The sequence below is a fragment of the Carettochelys insculpta genome, chromosome 1, assembly GCF_033958435.1.
Source record: "Carettochelys insculpta isolate YL-2023 chromosome 1, ASM3395843v1, whole genome shotgun sequence".
In the NCBI taxonomy this organism is placed as follows: Eukaryota; Metazoa; Chordata; order Testudines; family Carettochelyidae; genus Carettochelys; species Carettochelys insculpta.
The window spans coordinates 243,890,699-243,915,155 of NC_134137.1; the positions used below are offsets into that span (position 1 = coordinate 243,890,699).

General features: G+C 45.7%; 1 protein-coding gene across 4 annotated transcripts in view; it reads right to left on the minus strand.

The window, feature by feature from the left end:
• PPARA (peroxisome proliferator activated receptor alpha) overlaps window positions 1-24,457 on the minus strand; it is a 72,082-nt gene that overhangs the window by 34,979 nt on the left and 12,646 nt on the right. Inside the window, exon 2 of one of the 4 annotated variants that reach the window (XM_075003398.1) lies at window positions 14,562-14,611. The exons of the other annotated variants lie outside the window; for them this stretch is intronic. The gene's annotated coding sequence lies outside the window, so the exon portion shown is untranslated. The remainder of the gene's footprint in view (window positions 1-14,561; window positions 14,612-24,457) is intronic. 4 annotated transcript variants of the gene reach the window in all.

Below are 24,457 nucleotides of genomic sequence, written 5' to 3' on the forward strand. Positions count from 1 at the left end.
GTTCTCTTCATCCTTCCCAAACTGATTCAGTATATCATGTGCTACTAAAGATTACAACTTTGTCCTACAGCAGTGTTCCTCAAACTGGGGTCTGTGGACCCCCTTGCTGATCCATATTTTGCCCTCCCTCCCTCAACATCTCCTCCTCCCACCCTGTGCTTCATGGGTCTTTGGCCTGGGGCTAAGACAGGCTTCCTACCTGCCGCCCTTCTTTTGTGCAGCTCCCAGAAGTGGTGGCGAGGTTGCTCCTATCCCTAGGTGTAAGAATGGCCAGGAAGGCTCTGAGCACTGCCCTTTCCTCAGTGCCAAGTCCCAAGAATCATAACAGATGGGAGCTGATGGAAACCACGAACAGTGTAAGCAAAGGAGATGGCACATGTGGATTTGAGGGGGAGTGCATAGGGCTTCCCTGACACCCATGAGCCTAGGGACTGCAAGTATGTGGCAGCTGCTTCCAACAGTTAGTAACACCGTGATTCGACAACCTGAACCCCCTTTCCTACACCACAACCCCTTGCCTCATCCCAGAGTCCCTTTTGGCACCCAAACTCCCTCCTGAAGCCCACACCCCTGCACTCCTTCCAATCCCCTACCCTACTCATGCCCCCTTCTGCACCCCAAAACCCCTCATCCCTGGCTCAACCTCAGAGCCTGCACTCCCAACCAGAGCCCTCACACCCCTCTCACACTCCAACCCCATCTCAACCCCATGAAAGTGACTGAGGGTGGGGCAGAGTGAGCCACAGAGGAAAGGTGGTATGGAGCAAGTGGAAGTGGAACCCCAGAAGGGGAGGGTCAGGAAAGGGTAGGGGATCTCTGAAAAAAAATTAAATCAAAATGAGGGTCCTCATGTTGCTGAAGTTTGAGAACCACTGCCTTACAATATAAATAACAAGGTAATAATGAGCCAAATTCATTCAGGGTGCAAACATGCTAAAGTAAGTGAATTTACCCAGGAATAGCCTCATCCCAATGTATGTAATAAAGAATGCATATGTTTTCCAGAGTTAATTTTAAATTTAACTATTGCAATCCATTTTATAAACTGAGAGAGAAGTATATACTTTCTTTTAAGAATATCTTTGTCCTTGGCAGTTTGAAGGACAGTTCTCAAGAAGTGAAAAATTTCACATTTTAAAATGTTCTTTAGTTCAATCTGCCAGAAAAGGAAACAATGGTACATACTGTGTAATGCTGCTACTCACTTCTAGAAACATTGCTTGTAAGAAGTTGATCGTTGAGGCTGAAACTGTACTTATAGCTGCATTTTCAACTGATATAAGGAGATACATTGCACTGTCCACGTCCACACAATGAATATACATTACAGAAAAGCCTGACTATTACTTTAGTCACCATGAAGGGCTGACATTTACAAATAACATTTTTATTTTTTCCTCTTATAAGTTTGAGAGAAAACTGGTATAGGAGAGAAAATGAAATTTTAAACACATCCACCCAATGTCAAAGTCAATTTCTTATTTGACTTTTTTTTTAAAGTTATGGATATTATTTAATACCAATTTATGCTTGTTTGAAGCAGTAAAGTTTGTAGCATAACAAAACAGTATATTTGCTCACTGAGTTTTAAACATTTATCTTGGAAAAAATTTTGTTTTCTTTTTCATGTAATTCAAACAAGGGCAGAGTTATGATTAACAGGCTCTGCTGATTGCCAGGAATCTATTTTTTTATATAATGTGAAGGACAGAATTTTTTAAAAGTCTGTAACAAGTATCAGAAACAATTTGGGGTAGGGCAGGGGGAAGACACCAGTAAGGTAGGAATCTGGCCCATCAAAGTTGTTGCAGAGGTATAATTGAGGGCAGACAATGATATTTTTATGCGTAACATGAGTCTGTGCAAGACTAAAAAACGTTTGCAACAATGCACACTGCACATTTTTACTAGGGATCTTTAACAGTTAAAAAGATGTTGTAGGGGTGCTCTCTCTCTTATATTAATTATACTTTCCAGAAGTTGACTAGCATATATATATTTTTTTAAAAACAGGTTGAACCTCTCTAGTCTGGCACCTTGGGACCTGACCAGTGCCGAACCAGAGAATTTTCCAAAATGTGAGCGGTCAATATTGTGTAGTAGGATTACCAACACTTCCACTGGTTACTGAGCTCTTGGAAGATATTTAGAGATAAATTAGAGCTAAACAACATAACACAGACAGGACTGGTGGCTGTAAACAAACTTTATCAAACCAAGGGAAGCTTGGCCACATCCATGATAAGTGGAAATCCAGCTAATTGAAATCATGCCAGATCCCGCATATTCCAGACTAGAGTGTGCTGGATTAGACAGATTCAACCTTTACAGTGATTTCCAGTGAGTGACTGGTATACCAAATTTCTTTGTAAGGTACAACACCTAGCCTAGCAAACATTTATTGATAAGAATTTTAAAAGCAATTTGTATGCATCAACTTGCATCATTTACCAGCAGAGGCCTGGTTGAGCTATTAATCTCTTTTACAATGTCTTCACTGGCTGGCTTACTCCACAAGGATACCGAAGTCCCCCCGTTTTCATTTAGATCACTGAATAACAGTGGTGCATCTTACTTATCCATAGTTCCTCATTCTGATCATAATGGATAATTGGGAATATAATTATGATCCTTAAAGTAAAGAAGTATGCTTCAAATTAGAGTACGTGTCTCTAAGTTAGCACATAGCTTTTTTCCCTCTAATTATGATCTGTATGACGTGGACAAAGTTACTAAAACTTTTCTGTGCCTCTCTTTTCTCCATATTGTGGATGGGGAAACAATATCCACCTAGAGAAGCACTTTCAGGTCCACTGAAAATATTTGTTCTACATAAAGACAACATATTATTAAATTGTGATTTTCTTCCCTGCTCTGCATACCAGATAAAAGTTTGGCTAGTACTATGGGGCTCTCAATTCATTAAAACACATCATCATGCACAGCATTGGGTTATTTTAAAAATGCAGGATCTCCACAATCAATGGCCTAACACACTATTTTCAAACGTAGGTGGAGAAAAAAGAATCAGAGTGTAGACACACAGACATAGGGCCTTCCCTCAATTTTCAATTGGCCTGAATACATCCAGTTGGATGTTTTACCTGAATGAAAATTGGATAAGAAATTCAGTATTTGGCCAAAACAATTTACAATACAAATCAGACTAGGAAACATCAGAAAAAAGTTAAATACTTATATTTAGCAAACTGTAAGAGGTATGCAAAAAGCTGGGAATGGGTGATAGGGGACAGATCACTTAACGATCACCTGTTCCATTCATCCTCTCTGGAGCACCTGGTATTGGCTACTGTCAGAAGACAGGATACTGGGTTAGATGAAACTTTGGCCATTCTCATGTTTTTGTATCACCCAATGGATGGTAGTACAAAGGGGGAGGGGAGAATAGCATTCAAGATTTATTTATTCAGGCTTCATAAAAAGACACAATAATTGCTGCTGAACTGCTAACTATTATTAAAAACTGTCTGTTCTACACAGGTGGGCAGATGGGTTGGGAGTAGGAAGAACTGCTATTCCTTTTCTAGTACAAGCTGGACCTCTGTACTCCAGCACTGTTGGGACTTGGCTGGGATCAAACCAGAGAATTTGCTGGATTGAGGGAGGTCAATATTGTTTAGCAGATTAACTAACACTTCCACTGCTTATTGGCCTTCTAGAAGACATTTAGAGGAAAATTAGAGCTAAATAACAGCACAGAACACATACAGCCAGGACTTTTGGTGTCTATAAATAAATTTTATGGGACCACAGGAAACTTGGCCACATGCAGAAAGTGGGAATGTGGCTAACAAAACTCATGCTGGAGCACAGATGCTGCTGAACTAGAGATGTTTATCATTTAATAACTGTTCTAAGACTACAGAAGTTATGAGGTTGAGAAAAGAAAACTGCATCCTTTCACTAATGGGCCAATGTTCTATACTTCAAGTGAAATAATAAACTCTTCCATGATGCTTGCAATTGTGTAAAATTTACTGTTACCTGGTGATTACCTTATGCCTTGAAGCAGTATCTTGAGATATACCTTGTCATTTGAACCTGGCTACTGTAACTACAGCAGACTCATGCGGGCATTGTGCAAGGGAGCCAGGAAACTGATGAAAGCACCAGCCCTGGTCAGTTCACTGGCTCCAAGAGAGTGGAGGGGAGCTGGGGATGGGGTGGCAGCCTTGCTGGTGGGAGCTGGGAAACTAATCACCACCAGTGCTGGTCAGTTACCTGGTTCCCACCACTCTGGGAGCCAGGCACAGCTTCTTCTCAGCTTTCTTCAGGTGGGGAAAGCCATTGAGAAGCCGCAGCAGTGCGACTGCCAGCCTGCCTAGCTACCCCCAGCTGGAAGAAGCCACACCAGGCAGACAGCTGTGGCGGTGCAGCTTCTCCCAGCTGGGGGAAGACTGGAAGAAACTGCAGAGGTGCAATGGGCTGCCCACCCAGCTTCCCCCAACTGGGGGACACCATGGCACAGACAGCCATGGCGGCCTGGCTGGCTGCCCACTGGGCTTCCCCTAGCTGGGGAAGCCAGGCAGGCAGGCAGCCATAGAGCTGCTTTGAGCTGTGCTTAACTCAAGTTAATGCAAGTAAAGTGTGACTCAAAGTAGCACATTTTGGGATTTACTGTACAGATGCTGCTGTTTTTGATATAAATGTCTACAGCTGTCTAGAATGGCTACTGAATTTGGCAACAAATGATCCCTTCAGATGTAATGTGAACACAGTAAGTGACCTGGAGGTCTGTCACCTATTCTTTAGTAACAAATGCTTCAACTTTACCCTCATTTGTTGCAAGCAAATCCTTTATAGAATTAGTTTGTTTATGCAGTAAACCATACTGTTACCAAAGATTGTGCATCATAGAGGATATGCTTCCCTACATGGATTATTCCATCAGTGACAAGTGTTGAAAGTTTAGCAAAGGAGGAAAGTAAGACTGAATATAAGAGGCTGGGAGGGCATTTGAGAAAAACGTGTGCTTCTGTAATTACAGCATATTTGAATTTTTGTGTGTGTTTAGTTATATTCTAAGTTGTCTACCTTCTGTCATTTTTTATATCATCAGATTTTTTTTTTGTGAAAAACAGGGAGAGTGTTATTTATGCTTTAAAATGAAATCAAAAGAAACTCAAGGGGTAGGATTTTTGTATGTGTTGAGAGCAATGAAATGCGCCAATACTCTTCAAAACCATTTGTATGGAATCACATACTGATATCTTAGCTGCCTATTTTGCAATCAAACTTTGTGGGAGAAAGCAGAATACTACCCAAAGCTTTCAATTTCTTCTCAAAAACCACCCTGAAATCTGACATGCGGGCAGTGGATGGGGGTAGGTATTTTCATATCAGCTTTAAATGGGATTTTTCCTTCTTTAAGTAATAATTTCATAAAATTTTACTACAAATTGAAGTTTTTCTTTGATCAGAAATTACATCAAGTAATGATCAGCAGTCTTGTTCAGTAAAATTTGCACATAAGCATATTAACAAAGACACCAGTTTCATTCCAAACAGCATAGATGATAAAAGGATTATTGAGGAAATGTGTATATGTTATAGTGCAGAGCCATTCTGTGCTTGTACAATTAAACTACAATAAAAGTATACAAACTTTTTTATAATTTGTTTTGTAAACAGGTCAGTGATTTGTTAATTACTTCGTAAGTATTTCTGTGCTTAAGTTATCTAGTTAATCATTTACAAGAGTTGTAATAGTTAAGTTGCTGTAATATACTAGTAATATTTCAAAGTCCAGTAGGGCCTGAAATTTAACTGATAAGCAACTAAGTGTTTAATTACTATTTTTACTAAACAGCAGTTTTCTTCCATAAATTCAACTAAAAGAACTGGAAAACAAATATTAATGTGAATGTGAAAAAAGAATATTGCTGGAAGCATTTTTATTAGCTTTGTTAATGTAGCTGTTGCATTAGTTTGTTTTAAAGTTGACATCCCAGCTTCACTTTTGTATTCCTGTTGAATAATAGTGTGCAACTTACACTCCTGTACTCCCTTACTCATTCTTCAAAAAAAAAAAAAAAAAAAAAAAAAAAAAAGCGCAAGCAATCCTGTACCACCATAAAGACTAAACATTTATTTATTAAGTAAGACACACTTATTACCATTTTTGCTATGTGCTGCAGCCCTGCCCTGGGAATCCAACAAAGCTGTGCACCTTGACAATGGGCGCTTCAGGCAGCATTGAGTTTGGGCTTCCCGGTTATATTGAAAGAGTACTTTGCTACATGACCTGTATTATATAGAGAGACAGCTCTATGCCTGGAAGACAGTGGGGGCACAGTATCTGTGTATTCCCTATCACCTCCTAATCCCTTTCTTGCAAGTTGCTTCTAAGTGAAATATTCCCACTATTTCCCAGAGCATTGACATTGTTACTCTAAGGGCTTGTCTACACTAACTCCCTACTTTGAAGGGAGCATGGTAAGTAAGGTGTCAGGAGATTATTAATGAAGTGCTGTGCTGCATACACAGCACTTCATTAAGCTAATTCCCTCCCACGGCAACTCAGAAGTGTTAAACTTTGAAGTGCCAGCTCATGTGTAGCCACAGCTAACCCACAGGTACTTTGAAGTTCCTGGGCAACTTCTAAGTCTCTTTACTCCTCAGACTTCGAAGTGCCTGGGCAACTTCAAAGTACCAGCGGGTTAGCCATGGCTACATGCAAGCCAGCACTTAAGTTTAACACTTCAAAGTTGCCACAGGGGGGAATTAGCTTAATGAAGTGCTGCATACGCAGTGTAGCAGTTCATTAATAGTCTCCTAACACCTTACTTACCATGCTCCCTTTGAAGTAGGGAGTTAGTGTAGACAAGCCCTAAGCTACCCACATCTGGGGAATGCAAGGGGAGAAGTCTCCTTACTTTCGTCTCTCACTGCATGGCCATGTAACGGGGATTGCAATCTAACATTTTATTGCCTATGTATTTCATCTGCAGAAGAATTTCATTAACCAGAGTTAGGATGCTTGATAATGTACCTAATTAAAACATGAGGTTTGCCTAGTATAGTCCACAAGAGACCAGTGTTGGACCTAGTTTTAGTTAACATTTACTAATGACCTTGAAGTAGCAGTAAACGGCACATTAAATTAAAGAGAATACTAAAAGTGGAAGGTGTTGCTAAGACAGAAGTTATGCAAAGGAATCTAGAGATGAGAGCTATTGGCAGAAAGTGACATTAACACCAAATAAATGCAGTCTATGTGGTTTCTGTTAGAGACATACTGTCTTCCTAGTGCCTCAAAATTGCATAATACCGGAGTTTCCTTTAGTTTGGAAATACTATTATGGATATGCATGACTGGCTTATCCATAAAATCCATGTCTATTGACAATGGTAATAACCCTCTTTGCCACCTTCATTTAGTATATGGCCCCTAGTCCCAAAGCCTTAGGTTTCATGTTTCTAGGCAGAGTTGTAACTATTCTGCTGTTTTTGCATCCCTTACTCAATGTTGCTGCTGCAAAGTTGTTATTCTTGTTATAGCTATGCCCCGTTGGGCATGTGAAATATAGTCATACTGATGTATGACCATTCACTTTGTCTTATGCATCTCTGTTTATATCATCTCTGAGTCAGGTGAGCACCACATTTTCTCAGTAATGTGGCCAGATTAGTTCAGCGGGTTTTGCAAGTAAAACAAAGATACTTCTATGGAGACTGAAGATCAGATTAACAGGGATTATCTACTTGATAGTCATTACCATCATGGACCTATTTGAAAATAAAACTAGTAACCTCGTTATCCAGGATTCTAATATTATACCAATACTTACAACTGATCACAATTGGTGTTTTTGGACACTGTTAATTAACCTTTAAATTCATACCATCTCAGTGAGGCTTACTCACATGGGGCGGGCTGAACGATACTGAGAGCTCAGTTATAGTACTGTCAGCCTGGCCCCTTTCATGGCAGTACCATTTATTTACATGTTTTCTGCATATTTAGAAGGAAGAATTCCATTGGAATTGGTCTTGCCCACTCCCTCCTTTCCAGTCATGACATTTCATGCCATTCCAAAGCTTCAAGTCCCATACAACTCTTTGTGATGGAGTGGGGAGGAGTGCATGTGAGAGTCAGGCTGGATGTAAGAGGCAAGCAGCAGCTCCCAGTGGCTAAGGATGACCCCGGGGCTACAACTGGCAAGTAACACCTCTGCCCTGAACAAAGAGGAGGGAGGAGCCGAGCTGGGTTTTGAATCGGGAGGGGGGGGGCGGAAGTTAGAGGCTAGGGAAAGGGAGAGCTGGAAGGCAGCCAGCCGGAGGAGGGGGAAAGCTACACCCCAGGGGGCACCCCTGGGGGTCTTCTCCCCAGGATGGGTTGGAAGGACTGTCTCTGGCTGCTGTACTGTCGCTTCTGTGAGAAACTGGGCATCTGTTGCCTACTAAACCTCCTGTTGTACCTGCTGAGTGACTGTCACTCCTGCCAGCGGACGGGTGCAGTGTAGGGGGACCCCTGAACCCCATCACACTGGTGTGAGAAGTGGGATGCACTGCACCCACGGATGAGCTCCCAGCAGTGGCTGACTGAGCGCAAGAGAAGGAAGGAGCCTCACAAGAGCCAGAGGGGGAACAGAGCCATTCCTGCAGCTGCTGCTGGTGAGTGGATAACCCGGGAGACAGCGGGGAGATGGATTATACCCGACTCCTGAAGGCAGAGCTAGCGGGGCCTGACCGTGGGGAAGGCGACCAAGGCCCAGCTGATTGCCCAGCTGGAAGAGAATGACCGATCTGGGGGGGGCAGAGCCTGTCCCAGCAGAAAGTGGCCGGTCAGCCTCGGGAAGCGTTTCAAATTCTCCGCCAGGAGGAGGGGCTCGACACCGTCAGACAGACGCGGTGCCCGCCAGGTCGCGCTCAGCTAGCAGTGGTCCATCGCGGGCAGAGCCCCCCGCCGCAGAGCTGCGACGGCTGGAGCTCGAGGTGAAATTAAAGGAACTGGAAGCCCAGGAACGGCAGAGGGAACACGAGCGCCAGGAACGGGAAAGAGAGTGTGAGCACGAGCGCCAGCTACAAGAGAGACAGCGGGAGGAGAAAGAACGAGAATGGAAGGAGAGAGAGCGAGAGCAGGAGCATGAGTGAGCCATGGCAGAGACGAGACGCCAAGAGGCCCCAGCTGCGGTAAGCAAAGAGAGGGCCAGACGGCTCGGGGTGGCCAGTCACTTGGAGACGTGTGTGCTGGCCCAGTGTCAGGACCCGGGGACATGGACGAGTTCCTTACCGCCTTTGAGTGAGCCTGTGAGTTGCATGAGGTTCCCCCAGATGAGTGGCTCCAGCACCTCACCCCCTTGCTGGGCCAGAAGGCCGCAGTGGTGCTCAGCCAGCTGGAGGGGCTGCAGCCCGGGGACTATGAACGGTTCAAACAGGCCCTGCTGCATAAGTTCGGGCTGACTCCGGAGATGTACAAGAAGAAGTTCCAGGAGGCGCAGAAGAGGCCAGAGGAAACCCATGTAGATACAACCGCCCACCTAAGGCAATACTACCGGAAGTGGGCGTTCGGAATGGGAGTCCAGTCCGTAGAGGACCGGATCGAGCTGGCAGTCCTGGAGCGATTCTACGAGATGTGCTCACCTGACCTGAGGGTGTGGCTTGTGGACTGGAAGCCAGGGGATTCACACGATGCAGGGAAACTGGCAGATGACTTCACAAACAGCCGGGCCAGGTTTGAAAGTGATGCCCACAAAGAGAAGGAGTTCCGGAGGGAGAGGGAGTCCCGGAGGGACCGGTCCCTGACTGTACAACAGAGGGGACCACCTCTTGGGCAAGCCCAGGAAAGAGGGGCCAGCCACCTACCCCCCAGAGAGCCAAACAGAGCCTGGACAGAGCAGCCAGCCCGAGGGAGACAACACGACCCAGGCTGTTATCGCTGTGGGCGAAAGGGGCATAGAGCAGCCCAGTGCCCCAGGCTCCCAGACAGGCTGAGCAGGCTGGGGGGTCATGGAGTCAACTGGGTGGGGTCCCAGAAGCCAGAGGGGCTGGCGGCCAAGGCGGGTGGTGCTGACAATGGGCACTTGGATTGGGCCGAGTCCGCCCCACAGACCAGCTCCTCAGGGGGACCAAATGCTCAGAGGTCAGTTTACAGAGTGGGGGCGGCACTACCTCTGTGGAGCAAGTGTCTCAAACACCTCGAGGTAGACGGGAAAAAGGTCACGGGGTTCTGGGACACAGGCGCTGACGTGACGCTGGCCCGACCCAGGGTGGTGGCACCGGGCTGCATGATACCCAATTCCCACCTGACGATAACAGGAATTGATGGGACCCCTTTCAAGGTGCCCATGGCGAGGGTGCACCTGAAATGGGGGAAGAAGGAAGGCCCCAAGGAAGTGGGCGTGCACAGCCATTTGCCGGCGGATGCACTGCTGTCCATTTTCAGCAGAGTGGGGTTCCCCAAGGAGGTCCTCACAGATCAGGGGTCCAACTTCATGTCGGCCCTACTGCAAAGCTTGTGGGACAAGTGTGGGGTCCGGCACACCTGGGCCACAGCCTACCACCCGCAGACCAATGGGATGGTGGAGAGGTTCAATGGGACTCTGAAGCAGATGCTGAGAACCTTCATGAATCAATACCCCCATGACTGGGACAAGTACTTACCCCACCTGCTGTTTGCATACAGGGAGGTGCCCCAGGAATCCACGGGGTTCTCCCCGTTTGAGCTGCTGTATGGAAGGAGGGTACGGGGACCCTTGGACTTGCTCAGAGAAGAGTGGGAGGGGACGGCCTCTCCTGAAGGGGAGTCAGTGGTACAGTATGTACTGACCTTCCGGGAAAAACTCACCGAGCTCATGGGCCTGGCCAGGGAGAACCTCTCCATGGCCCAAAGGAAGCAAAAGGTCGGGTATGACCGTAACGCCAGGGCCCGAGCCTATGCCAGCGGGGACCAAGTGATGGTCCTTGTACCTGTGCGGCGGAACAAGCTGCAAGCAGCCTGGGATGGGCCCTTCAAGGTCGTCAAACAGCTAAATGACGTGAATTATGTGGTGGAACTGTCGAACCGGGCCCACAGCCACCGGGTCTATCATGTGAACATGATGAAACCTTACTGGGACAGAGAGAACTTGGTGCTGGCCGTGTGCAGACACTGGGAGGGGCAGGAGGATGATCCCTTGGTGAATTTACTCACAAGGACTGAAGCCGGCTCCTTGCTGGAGTCTATTCCCCTGTCAGACCAGCTGACCCCTGCCCAGCAGACGGAGATCAAGGAGGTGCTGCATTCGCACCAACAGCTGTTCTCGGACAGACCCGGACGCACTGACCTGGCTGTCCACCGAATAGAGACAGGCACCCATGCCCCTATCAAGTGTGTGCCATTCAGAGTCACAGGGAGGACGGCTCAGGACATAGAGCGGGAGGTTGAAGACATGCTGGCTCTGGGGGTGATCCAACCCTCATCCAGCCCCTGGGCCTCTCCCGTGGTGTTAGTCCCTAAAAAAGATGGGTCTGTCCGGTTTTGTGTGGACTATCGCAAGCTTAATGCCATCACTGTATCGGACGCCTACCCCATGCCCAGGCCTGATGACCTTTTAGACAAGCTGGGGGGAGCCCGTTACCTCACCACCATAGACCTCACCAAGGGGTACTGACAAGTGCCATTAGACCAAGATGCCCGGCTCAAGTCGGCTTTCATCACCCCTGCGGGGCTCTACGAGTTCCTGGTCCTGCCCTTCGGCCTCAAGGGTGCACCCACTACCTTCCAGCGTCTGGTGGACCAGCTACTGAAAGGGATGGAGAGCTTTGCCCTGGCTTACATGGACGACATTTGCATCTTCAGCCAGACGTGGGAGGACCATGTGTCCCAAGTCAAGCAGGTGCTGGACCGACTCCAGAAGGCTGGTCTGACTATCAAGGCAGAGAAGTGCAAGGTGGGAATAGCTGAGGTGACCTACCTGGGCCACAAGGTGGGCAGCGGCTGCTTAAAGCCAGAGCCAGCTAAAGTGGAGGCTGTCAGAGACTGGCCAACACCCCAGACTAAGAAACAGGTCCAGACCTTCATTGGGATGGCAGGGTACTACCGGAGGTTTATGCCCCACTTTAGCTCCATCGCAGCCCCCCTCACGGAGCTATGTAAAAAGGGAAAGCCTGACAAGGTGGTCTGGACCGAGCAGTGCCAGCAGGCCCACTACGCGCTGAAGGAGGCTCTGGTCAGGGCCCAGTGCTGGCAAATCCAGACTTCGACAAACCCTTCCTGGTGTTCACCGATGCCTCAGACGTGGGGCTGGGGGCGATGCTAATGCAGGTGAATGACAAAGGGGAGAAACACCCCATTGTGTACCTGAGTAAGAAGCTGCTGCCCCGGGAGCAGAACTACACAGCTATAGAGAAGGAATGTCTGGCCACAGTGTGGGCGCTGGGGAAGCTGCAGCCGTACCTGTTTGGAAGGGGTTTCACTGTGTACACCAATCACTCACCCCTGACCTGGCTGCATCACATGAAAGGGGCCAACGCCAAGCTCCTCCGGTGGAGTCTGCTCCTGCAGGACTACGACATGGAGGTGGTCCATGTGAAGGGGAACACCACCACCATAGCTGATGCCCTGTCAAGCAGGGAGGGCCCCGAACTTCCCCAGGTCACTGGCTAAGTGACCCCGCTCAGTTCGGTCTGGAAGGGGCGAGAGATGTGATGGAGTGGGGAGGAGTGCATGTGTGAGTCAGGCTGGATGTAAGAGGCAAGCAGCAGCTCCCAGTGGCTAAGGATGACCCTGAGGCCACAACTGCCCTGAACAAAGAGGAGGGAGGAGCCGAGCTGGGTTTTGAATCGGGGGGCGGCAGTTAGAGGCTAGGGAAAGGGAGAGCTGGAAGGCAGCCAGCCGGAGGAGGGGGAAAGCTATACCCCAGAGGGGCACCCCTCGGGGTCTTCTCCCCAGGACGGGTTGGAAGGACTGTCTCTGGCTGCTGTACTGTCACTTCTGTGAGAAACTGGGCATCTGTTGCGTAATAAACTTCCTGTTGTACCTGCTGAGTGAGTGTCACTCCTGCCAGCAGACGGGGTGCAGTGCAGGGGGACCCCTGAACCCCATCTCACACTTGCATTACATTTGCCAAGAAATCGGAGGTTGTCCCTTATGGTGATGTCAAAGAGAACTTGGTCAAGACTGAAATAAAATCCTCCTCTGATTTAATCATCAGGATCAAGAGTTGAACATATGAATTGGTGAGTGTTGCATGCTGATTTTTGGCAAGTTTGAGATAGAGGGTCATGAATTCATTGCTACTATTTATTTTTGAATAGCAAAACCCTAGGTCAATACCATAGGTCAGTTCATCACTGATTATCACCACCTTCTGCTTGGACTATCCTTCTCTCAGACGTCAGGTCTCACCCAGGAGGCATGACATCAGCATTACTGCACTGAGTTCTCTGGCCAGAATTGCTGTTCTTTACTCTGGAGGGTTATTTTTCGGGTTTGAATGTTCTCAGGTCCAAATTTCATTGTTCAGTTTTGACTGTGGAAAACTCTGAACTCAGTCAGGCAATCAGAGGGAGGTGAGTAAGACTACATTCAGGGCACCTGCAGAAAAATAAAAAATGTCAACACTTTCTCTGGGATATACAGCAAGATTGGGCTCACATTCAATACCAAGAAAACAAAATTACTTCATCAACAAGTTCTAAATCAGTAGGATGTTGCTCCCAAAATTCAGTTCAATAAAGAGACCCTGGAGAGTGCTGAGCACTTCCTTTTCCTTGGTAGCTATTTGTCACAGAAAGTTAACTTTGATGAGGAAATTCAACTCTGCTTTCAATGCACCAGTGCAGCTTTTGGATGATTGAGAAAACAGGTCTTCCAAATCCATTACATCAAGATTCAAATTGAGATTCTCATGAACCAGGCTGCTGTTATACTTTCTTCATTGGATGCTGCTGAAAACAGGTAATCTGGTGCCTCTCCAACAGATTCAGAAGATTTTGAAATGATTGATACACCAACTTCAGTGCTCTGTGTCAAGCCAAACCTCCAGCAGTGAAGTGATGATCATTTACCTCCAACTCTATTGTATACCCTTGGTTTATTTTTGTTGCAGTGTCTGCAACAACAGCCTCTTTCGCAACTCCACCTCCCCCCACTTCCAGCTGTTAGTGTGGCACAAATCAGAAGATGAAAAGGACACGTGAAGACATGTTTCTTGAGCACATGAAATCCCCCCACATGGACAGGGCACAGTTACATGCACGGAGAAGCACACTGCAGGAGAGAAGAGTGGATCAGAATGAGCAGAGAGCACTCAGGGACCATGCAGCCCAGACCCTGGAGGAGACATAAAAGTTCATGGTGCAGCAAACAGAGCTGCCTGCTAGTGGGTCTCTGTACTGCTAGAGGAGTACAGAGACCCACTGCACCTCATGCTGAATCACATGCCCTCCTCACAATGTTCCATAGTACCCCCCGCACCAGCACCCCAGAATGGTGAGGGGAGAAGGAAGAAATGAAGGGCAGCCTTTCACTCAACCCCAAGGGATGTTTCACAGAACAGAAGGCTGACATATCTACACCTGTGATTGCAAACGCCCTCTTGCCCTTGCTCACCCACCTCAGAAGCTCCTGCCATGAACTCCTTTACTGTGTGCTTCATTTTGGCCCCTAAATAAAAACATACAACATTTCAAAATCAATGTCTTTATTGCTTATGTTGCAGAAGATGATGAGACAGGAGTTTCACAGGGTTCACAGGCCAGCACACATTATACAGGGGACCACCTCCCTAAGAGCAACAGACATGACTCATGTCACTGTCTGATCATTCATAAAGCTGCTTTTCAAAACCTTCTCAGTAGCAGTGCCCCTCACTGTGCACTTATTGCCCTCATGTCTGATTCTCATAATTAGCGACCAGGTAATCTGCATTGGCCTTCCAGCCTGGCATGACATATTCCCTTTTGTTCACACATAAACTATGGAACACACAGCAGGCTGCCACCACAAGGGGAATTCTCTTTTCACTGATCTCTCAGTCAGGAAGCTCCTGAACCTGGCCTTTACAGCCAAATGCACATCCTACTACCATTTTGCACTTAGCCCCTAGATGAACTGCTCCTTTCCATGATCCAGGCTGCCTGTACATGGTTCCATAAGCCAAGAAAGCAAGGGGTAATCACTAATGGCATCTCCATGTCTCCAATAATAATTTTCTGATCTGGGAAGAAAGTTACATCCTGCAGCTTTCTGAACAAGCCAGAGTCAGCCCATGTGATTCACCAATACCTGCAACACTATCCAGAAGTCCCACTTGTAGTTTATGTACTCTGTGGCAAGGTCATCTGGTGCCAAGATAGATGGAATTCACAGAATCACAGAACACTAGAACTGGAAGGGACCTCAAGAGATCACGGAGTCCAGTCCCCTGCCCTCGAAGCAGGACCAAGCACCACCTAAACCATCCCAGACAGATGTCTATCTAACCTGCTCTTAAACATCTCCAGTGATGGAGATTTTAAAATCACCCTATTCCGGTGTTTAACTTCCCATTGCTTGTTGTCCTGTTCTCAGAGGCCAAGGAGAACAGATTTTCTCCCTCCTCCTTGTAACCCTCTTTTAGGTACTTGAAAAACACTATCATGTCCCCTCTACGTCTTCTCTTTTCTAAACTAAACAAGCCCAGTTCCTTCAGTTTTCCCCCGATAGCTCATGTTCGCTAGACCTTTAATGACTCTTGTTGCTCCTCTCTGGACCTTCTCCAATTTCACCACATCTTTCTTGAAATGTGGTGCCCAGAACTGAACACAATACTCCAACTGAGCCCTAATTGGTGCTAAGCAGAGTGGAAGAATGACTTCTCATGTCTTGCTCAGGACACTCCTGTTAATGCACATCCCTATCATATGTCCCAGAGTCACTGGCCTTCAAAGAAGGTATTGATTGCCTTGGCTACCTGGATGACAGCAGTCCCCAGTATAAATCTGCCCACTCCAAATTGATTGCTCCCAGACAGGAGCAATCTGGTGTTGCAACCTTTCAGGGAGCTTTTGTCACTTCTAAACTATCAGAGCAAGTCTCCTGCTATTGTTGTACTTCAGGGCAGTGGGGGAAGCAATTTGCAAAGTCCCATGAAAGAGGCCTTACATATGCAGAAGTTTTGTAGCCACTGCTGATCACTCGATACCTGCATTAAAATGTGACCACACCAATCTGAGCTTCTTTCACAGCACCAGAAATTATTGCGTTTAGCCATCACCTCTCCTTTGCTCCCCATATAGCTATATGTCCATGTCCTCATCAGAGTCATCACTATGACTGCTGCTGCTGCTGCTTAAGCTCTGCACGTACCACAGCAAATGCATAAAGTGTTCACAATACTTGCAACAACAGTTTGAAACTGGACATGCTAGCCTTATGATGGCATCTGTATGGCTACCCAGTGGAAAAAAAATGTGGGCTAGGTTCTTGCAGTGCACTGCTGACAAAGTTGAAGCTGCCCATCCTATGTGGAGCACTTCATCAACTTCGTGTGCCAGTAGGGACATGCACTCTTGACTTTATAAAACCAGAAAGTTATTAAAAAAACAAAAACAAAAAAACCTGACCTTAATAAAATGAACCTAATCTCTCTGTTTACACATACCTTCAGGTGAGCTAACTCCTTGATTCACGCACTCATCCAACCCTGAAAAGAATTTCAGCAATCAAAGAAATGACACTTCACTGGTCCTATCCCCGCCCCGCTCATCCAATACACACAAATCACTCCAGCAGTTACTTACACTGAAAAGCAAGAATAGAAAAGCAGTGAGTTCTCAGCATCTGGATATAAGGATCCTACATTACTGACCAACAGTGAGTTCTCCACAGTCCTTTATAAAAGACAGAAAACTCTTTAAAGCTTCAAGCTCTTTGATGGCTGCCATCATTCTATCAGTAAACTCCCAAATGCAATTTGAGTCATGCACTGAAGCATCATGATTTACTCTGAATTGATGTCACTCACACCACAAATGAAATAATCTATGCTGGAAATTTGAGCTTAGGAGCACCATGAAGCTCAAACAGAGTCCAGCAGCCTTCCAACAGTCCATCAAAATCCCATGAGATAACTTTGAAAAAAATTGGACACAGTAAATGCAACAAGTCCCTCAAGGGCCTGGCAAACCAGGGCACAGCTGTAAATCATTTACCTGTTACATGTTGATAAACAACAAATTAAACCAAAAGGACAAGGATATTTTAAAACTTGACTACATAGTTTACGTAAAACAAGGAGAAAGATTTACTCTGAGTCCACATGATACTAAAATGTTTTTTTTCCCACTGGATGTATTGGCCTCCAAGTAATTAATATCATGAATAAAGTGTCTAAAATGTTAAGACTAGCTAGGCTCTCAGAAGCAGAGCAGACTGAACCATATCATGATTTAGGATGTAGAAAAATATCCTGATTTGAAGTTACCAGATATGATAAGATCTTCAGCTTGCCTTTGGATTGTTGATTACCATCCCCAACAGCAACAGTGACCAGTTTTGACTTGGTAAACAAGGTACTGTGTGATTAATGCAACCTTTGTCATGGCACTCCAGGGACCTGGCCCCACAGATCTAACACCAACTACCCAACCTGCTTGCAAGCATTTTTACTTTCTGCTTTCCTACACAGACAAAAAAAAAATCCCTTTCTTCTTGAACTGTCTCTATAAAACAGTGAGAACCAGTTTTCTGAACTGGTATCATCCAGTCACAGAGCCTGGAGGCAGGGGCTTAACTGACACTTTGTGGACTGATATCGATCACAATAGACATGCAGTCATTCCTATAATTATGAATGCAGGGGTTTAACTTCCATTTTAATAGCAGGTTTTTCATTAACTCTCAGTAGTTAGAACATCTTGGTGGAAGTCCATCAAACAGTTGTGTCAGACAGCCAGAAGTCTGATTCTCAAAGACTGTGATGCCACTGTACAATAATATTAAGAGATAGAAAAAAAAAATATTTGGTCTTTTAATCTAGTCTTCTCCTCATCTACTTTCTCCAAACAGTGCTGATTTTTCAACAGTATATTGTCTAATGCATTCTCCATAACAATACAGTAAACTCTTTCATATCCGGCAGCCCTGGGACCAGGAGGTTGCCGGATATTCAAATATTCTGAATAATAGATACCTAGCAATGCATAACTCTAAACAAAAACAAGATTAGATATTAAGAAACAAAAATGTATGCAGAGTACTTTACTTACCAACAGTAATACTGTATAGTGAAAAATTATACTGTATTTGCTGCATGTATTTGTATTGATTTTCACTACACTGTGCTTATGGAAACCGTAACTAAAATTTACTTATGGTTAAAATGTTGGCTACTTGAGAGTTCCAGATGATAGAATGCCAGATATGAAAGAGTTTATTGTATTTATCCATGACAGTTTTAGTCTAAACAGTAATTTATGCAAGACAAGTATCTGCAAAAAGTGGAAATACATCACTGTGATCACTGAGCATTTTGTGAAAACAAGCAACAGGGACACCAAATCAAAAGAAAAAGTACCTTTAACAGCTTAGTCTTCTTTCCAGCTGTGCTGAAATTATTCCTAGTTCATAACTTTATATTCCTCTAGGAAATTACTTAGGACTTCTAAAATTTTTGGACTCAGGAAGGGGCACTAGTAAAAAAGCCTGTTTTTCACTTTCACTGGCATAGGTCTTATCTTCTTTATGTAAGGGGAAGTGGACTGGAGACTTTTTTTTTCCCCCCACCAGTAAGATCAGATACTATTTAACCTGAATCTGTTTCAAGGAACACTTTGCCACAGTTTTCTCCAAAGTCCAACCCTTTAGTCCCACAGAAAACTATTTGAGAGGGTAAGGAACCACCTTCTTCCTAAAAGGAGAGCTACTGACGTGTAATTCATTCTCTTAACAGTTCTAGACCCTTTCAGACAAAACAAATTATTCTACTTGGTTTTCTGTTACCATGATACTTGCATATCCTGAAGAGATGACAATTTTTCAAGTTATTTTTTCCTCTACATTTTCTATTCCATTACATAGCTCCCTTTAAGGCTTTTTTGGAGGGGGGGAAAAGTTCTGGTGCATACTTGGAAACTGGGCAGGCAAATTCCATATCCATTCATGAGGTTTGAAGCATACTACAGAATCACATGTATCAAATCAATTTAATAAATAAATATGCTGCAAAATGACAGATTTCTATATTCTTTTTACACATATATTAGTTATTAGGACTCCAAAGAGAAATACTAAAGATGTGTGCTTGCAAAAAAAAAAAAAAAAAACCACTTATGTTTGAAGCAGATGAAGGCTCTGGGTTGTGTATATACCCTATTGACAAAAAGAAGAGAACACCTTTTTGAAAATGTAAAATCTTGCTTTAGTATTGCATCACTCCACCTTTAGCACAGGGCTGGGCAAGATATTGCCTGTAGGCTGCATCCGGCCTGCCACGGCACAGGATTTGGCCCATGGACTACCTCAGGCACAGAGTAGCCAGTGGCTGCTTTAGGCCGCTTCCTGCTCCATGTAACTCTCTGCTCTGAATGCCACGGGGAGGTGGGGAGGCAGGTTTTGGGTGCTCCTTCTGCCCTCTTGCAAAATGTCCCCGTTCCCATTGGACAATTTCCATACAATAGGATCTGACATTTTTTGAGGGGCATCACATGAATCCTCCCTCTCCTCCCAGAATCTGGAGCAGGCAGCAGTTTTCAACCATCTGGGCCACAGCAGGCAGAGAACCTGACTCAGAGTCCTGCAGGGAAGGGTGCTGGTCAGGAATCACCCAGGTCAGTCTCTGCACCAGAGCCCTCCTCTGGTACCCCTGCCCCATAACCTTCTGCCCCTCCCCACATAACCATAACCCTCTGCCCCTCCCCCCACCCCTTCGCACACACCTATACTCCATATAACTCAAACTCTCTCCCCTTACTCATGTGCCCACACCTCTCCCATACCCTGCTCCAGGTCACAAGCTGATCCTGCTCTAGATCACAACCCAAACCCCTGCCCCAGGTCACAACCTCCTCCCTCCCTCCCTAGGTCACAGCTCAAACCCCAGCATCCCAGATCCCTGCCCTAGGTCACAATCATCCCCTTCACCCAAACTCCCCCTCAGACCCCACAGCTCCTCCTGCACCCTAATACTTTACCCCAAGCTTCCTTCTGCACCCAACCTCCATCCCACACATCATAATACACCTCCTCCATTAATATCATGAAAGAGTGTAGCCCCTGACCACTTATCAAATTCTTGCACTGTCCCCGCAATCAAAAATTATTGCCCAACCCTACTATAACAGCTATGAAAATGTGACTTTTATTTGTGGATAAGTGAATGCATGGGACTGTCAGACCATGCCAGGGTCCACACGCCACCACTGAATACTGACAAATACCTAACTGAAATCAGTCAGGCTCACCTTTGTGTTAGTATTTTTAAAAATGAATATTAGAATTGTTTAGACTTTACTGAATGCCTGTGAGTTACGGCATGCATTAATCTCACTTAACATCTGTATTCCATACAGTAAGGTAATATTAGAGTGTTCACATTGTCAATCTATTTAACTATATAAGTCAGCAGACAGGAGAAAGACATTAACTAGCGTGACCTAACAAGGAAGGCCCATCAACACCATCTTGAATAGAATGAAAAGGCATTATGTATCAAAGGCTACGTCTACACGTGCACCCAACTTTGAAATAGCTTATTTCGATGTTGCGACATCGAAATAGGCTATTTCGATGAATAACGTCTACACGTCCTCCAGGGCTGGCAACGTCGATGTTCAACTTCGACGTTGCTCAGCCCAACATCGAAATAGGCACAGCGAGGGAACGTCTACACGGCAAAGTAGCACACATCGAAATAAGGGAGCCAGGCACAGCTGCAGACAGGGTCACGGGGCGGACTCAACAGCAAGCCGCTCCCTTAAAGGGCCCCTCCCAGACACACTTTCATTAAACAGTGCAAGATACACAGAGCCAACAACTAGTTGCAGACCCTGTATATGCAGCACGGACCCCCAGCTGCAGCAGCAGCAGCAGCAGCCAGAAGCCCTGGGCTAAGGGCTGCTGCCCACGGTGACCACAGAGCCCCGCAAGGGCTGGAGAGAGAGTATCTCTCAACCCCCCAGCTGATGGCCGCCATGGAGGACCCCACTATTTCGATGTTGCGGGACGCGGATCGTCTACACGTCCCTACTTCGATGTTGAACGTCGAAGTAGGGCGCTGTTCCCATCCGCTCATGGGGTTAGCGACTTCGACGTCTCGCCGCCTAACGTCGATTTCAACTTCGAAATAGCGCCCAACACGTGTAGACGTGACGGGCGCTATTTCGAAATTACTGCCGCTACTTCGAAGTAGCGTGCACGTGTAGACGCAGCCAAAGAGAACAAATACCTCTATGGGAGAAGAGTAAACCAACAAAGACAGGACTTGCAAGTTAAATTTCTCCATCAGTTGCATTCACAGCTCAAAGCACAAGGAACAGGAGGAAGTCAATGAAAACCACAAACAAGAAAGAACTGGATCTCACTGCTTCTTGAACTCTGGTGATAAGGTTTCTTGGCATAAGCAAGAGGTCCCTGGCTGCTTAGCCTCTGCTGGCTCTAAAAGACATAGATTTTAATTATTATAGCACCCTCTATTACCTCTGGAAACTTAAGTTTATAACTCATTTGTGTATTTGCCTGTGTTAACCTCGTAATAGCTCTTTTTTCCTTTTCCTATTCAATAAATCTTTAGGTATTTTATTATAGGATTGGCTACAAGTGAGAGATTTAAAGTACTGTTTACTTAAAATAAGCAACAGGCTCTCTGGTACTGAAAATAACCTGAATATTGTTGTGATTTATGATGTAATGAACCAGCTATCACAAATATATGCTTAAATGTGTGACAAGACAGATCAGAGTACCTAGAGGGACTGTCTGTGACTCCATGTTAAGACTGTAATAGCAACTGAGGAATTTACACTTGATAATTGTCTGGTGAAACCTAGACATAGAACTCTCAACCAATCTGAGATTTGTACTCTGGTTCTATTAATTAATAGTTTGCCCTGAGTTTGTAGAATTATTTCCTCAATGTATACATTAAAGCAAAATAGCTGACTAGAGATAAATGTACCAATACCATTTTCTGTACCTATAACCCTCCTCTTCCAGCACTCGGTGTCCTCTGCTGCACCCTCTCTCCAGTTCAGGCACACTTCTCAATATACAATCACCTACACCATGCTCACACCTCCCTTTCCCCAGCTGGCTTTTTCAGTTCTACAAATTGACCTCTAGTCCAGCAAAATTCATAATCCAGATTGATATTTCGTTAGCCAGATGACCAATTATCATGGGTGTGGCCAAGTCTCCTGTGGCCCCATAAAGTTTCCAGCCACCAGACCTGGCTCTCAGTGTTCTGTGCTGTTCTTTAGCTGTAATTTACCCCTAATTATCATCTGAGAACCCCGTCAGTAGTGGAGATGTTGGTAATGCTGCTGGACAACACTGACCTCCCATGGTCCAGCAAATTCTTTTCGTTCAGCAGTGGTCAGGTCCCGAGGGTGCCGGACTAAAGAGGTTTAGCCTAATTTCCCTTCTCCAGATATGTTTTCTGATTGTTCCACTTCTCTCCAATGATGTTTCAGGTCCCTATACCTGAACACTCTAGTTCGTCCAAAGCTAAAGCTAACCTCAAGTGCTTATACTTGGTTAAATAAAAGATGTGTTCTAAAAACTTCAGTTTAACTTAGCAGACATAAAATCTCATAACTAAAACTTTCTGAAATTCAAAACCACATACAGTCTTCCCCCGCCTTACAAGGGTAATTCATTCCTGAAAAACTCCTCTTAGGGTGAATTCTTGTAAGTCGAAGATGTAATTACCATTAATTTCACTGAGAAAAAATTTTATGCGTTCTTGAGCCCCAAAGTTTACACCCATTTATGCTAAAACACCACCAAATCCCATTAAAATGAACACAATTACTTCAATAATTAACGTTAGTTATCATAACACAACCTAACAAGGCATTTTCCCTTCATTAATTATTCTACAATATGTCTGTTTACCTGCAGAGAGACAGGGGAACAGAAATTGAAGAGCGCCTGGGAGAGGGGCCCAAAGCCGGGTAGCTGCCCGCAGCTGCAGAAGCAGAGCCAGCACAAGGGGGCAGGTAGGGCAGAGCAGGGCATGGGGAGGCAGCCCGGCCTGAGCACAGCTTAGGTGGGGAGAGGGCAGTGTCAGGGGCTGGCCACGTGGAGAGCTAGGCAGGTACAGGAGGCCTCCAATTGGCAAGGGGTGATGCCTCACTTGTGTGGGGTCCCACCAGCAGCAGCTGAGGCACTAAATGTGAAGGAACGCCACAGGCAGCAAGCGGCGTCCGAGGCACAGCTGCGCAGGGTGGGCAGTGGCGGCACCCTAGCTGCCCAGGGGGCGAGCGGCAGGGGCTGGGCTGGCATGGGCTGAGCGCCCAGCAGCCACATCTCGCGGGAGCACCTGGGAGCCCACGGCCACTGGCTGGGCCAGGGCACGCCGCCGCTGCACAGCCGAGGAGGACACCCAGACCAGCCACAGGTAAAGGCTGGCCCAGGGGCTCTGGGAAACCGCCACCGGGCTCTGTGGAGAGACGCGCCAGGCAGGATGCAGCTGCTGGCGGCCGTTGCCTGGAGCCGCAGCTTTTCTCCTGCTGCAGGGCATCCGCGTCCCGCTGAGGTGCGCAAAATTGAAATTGGTCCTCGTAAATTCAAGGAAATGTCTCGTAAGATGAGGTAGGGGTTTTAAATCAAACTCCTCGTAAACTTGAATTCTCATAACCCAAATGGGTGTCTCTCTATAAACAAAAGCACACCTCTGCACACACCTACTGGAACAGGACTAGCATATTAGTTATGCAGTCAGATGCTTATCTTCCCTTGTTCATGAGTTGCTACAGGGCTCAAGCAGGAGACAGGCATGCAGACACCCAGAGGAAGACAGAAATGAGCATACTCAAAGAAAGAGACAGCTAGAGAACTTTTTAATGCAACAATGTAGGCAGAGTGAGTTTAGGCAACTACATATTACAGTGAGAGTTTTCTGAGCCACTTAAATCTGCAGCTTAGGCACCAAAGCACTTTTTTTTGACTCCAGGCCAATGAGACTACTCAGCTGTATAATGTTATGCATGTGCTTAAGTCTTTGAGGGATCAAGTTCTTGAATAGCAAATGGTAAATACTATTTACAGTTTAGTGGTGACGAAAATTATAAAGAATTTACCAAAAGAACAATCACTTAAAATATGCAAAACATAAACCCTCTGTGACACAGAAACCTATGCTAATGCTGATCAGCAAAAGGCTCCCTGTCCTTTAAAAGCAGCTCCTGTCTCAGTCCTGACCAACTCACTATATAAGATATACCATTTTCTATTTGAAGTTCTTCTTTTGTAAAATAATTTTTTTTTTGTTTTATTATACTCAAATTCAAGGCCTGTACCTAATATAGGAGC